We start from the raw sequence: 1,744 nt of genomic DNA, 5'->3' as shown, positions 1-1,744 counted from the left end.
GAAAATAACACTCACATAACCTCCCTCCTAACACAAGCGCATCCAATGATCCTTCGAAAAACCTCTTTGAAAGCATTCCGTTTGTAAGAAACTGAAACTGAGTTTTGTTTTCCTACATCAGCAAGAAAAAAGAAATGAGTAATCTTCTAAAATAGGACATGGATTTTTTTTTTTTCCAAAAGGATATATTTAGCATAGTAATGCTTTTCTGTACATACAAAAGAGTATTTATCTTCTTTTTTAACGAATAAAAAAACTCATTCTGAATGCTTCACCAGTTTCTACTGCAAATGAATAAGAATTGCTGGATGTAATGACTAAGAACACACGGTGACTCTTGTAAATCAGAGAATCAGTTGGTGGCAGCTTGTGTTTTAAACCCAGAACACGTCCTAGCCCTCATTTCAAGGGCGATCTTATACCCACTTTGATCAGCTTATCTCAGAGTGGAATATAGGTAGAACATTTGCACCTCTCTTCTCAATTGTCTGAAGTGGCACAAATTGTGGTTGGCTTAAAAGCTGAGAGAAATTGAGAAAGACTCTTCAGCTACACTTAGTAAGGATCTTCTCTTCGTACCATGTTGTCTTTCCTCTGTGGCTTTCTGCAGGGCACGGTTTGAGAGAGACATAACAAATGAAGTCTGGCATTCTCAATTGCGACAAGTACTGTAAGTGACCTTTAGCTGTCACAAATGGTTCAAGTACTGATCCTCTACAATCTGGCTGTCTCTAATGCTAGGACTCAAGATGTAGGTACATGCTGAAAGTCATTTTCAAAGTTTTTATGTCACAACATTACTTAGAGCTATAATAACGCATTTTCAAATATGGCCGTATTCAGAGTGGATGTATTGTATTTTTCACCAAAGGAAAAAAAAATCCTTTTGATTTTATATCTCAGATTTTTCAGCCTAAAAGGTAAGTGACTGTGTTTACAAGATATCATCTACATTACAGCTCTTAAAAACATAAAATACATGTAACTTATTACTAACATAAGTTTTCAACTCTACAAACGGCCAATGGTGTACAAGTTTTCAAGCAGGTATCATGTAGCTAGACTAAAAAACTGTGCAAATAGACAAAAAACACGAAGTAAAATAATGTTAGCAACAGATGTAATACAACAATACATGTAATATAGTAAATAGTTTTATTAGTGGATAAAAAAAAAATGTAATCTATACTCCCAAAGAGAATTCTACATTTGCCTATATGTACCAGATGTATTAGTAAATGTCATATAATAATTTGTAAAGAGTGAAAAGAATGACAATTATGGGAAAGTTTACCCACAGAGGATGAGGAGAGGCATGAGACCGTACAAAAAAAAAAAAAAAAAAAAAAAAAAAAGACCAACAGAGTAAATATACAGCACATATTAGATGATTATCAAGACTTTTTTCTATTCAGCTATTAAGTGAACATAGTTTAAAGTGGAATTCAAACCATAAAAGATTCTTGACTTGTAGAATGTCTTCCAGAGTCACCCAGAGCTCTTTTGCGTATGTCAAACAATCATAAGATAAAATCCAACATACAGAGTAAAAGTCAAGGTGACATTGATGCTTGACACACAAACCTCAGGAACAACTGCCAAGATGTGTATAAACAAGAAGAAAAAATTGTTTCTTCACGGTAATCAAGGATTAAGGACTCTATTTGGAAACTGCTCTGATGTTTTGGAGGATTTTTCAGTTAAATTTTTTTTTTAATAATCACACACTAGGGAAGTGGTAGCT

Source organism: Silurus aristotelis (genome assembly GCF_946808225.1).
Source record: "Silurus aristotelis genome assembly, chromosome: 13".
In the NCBI taxonomy this organism is placed as follows: domain Eukaryota; kingdom Metazoa; phylum Chordata; class Actinopteri; order Siluriformes; family Siluridae; genus Silurus; species Silurus aristotelis.
This window is presented reverse-complemented; position numbering follows the sequence as displayed.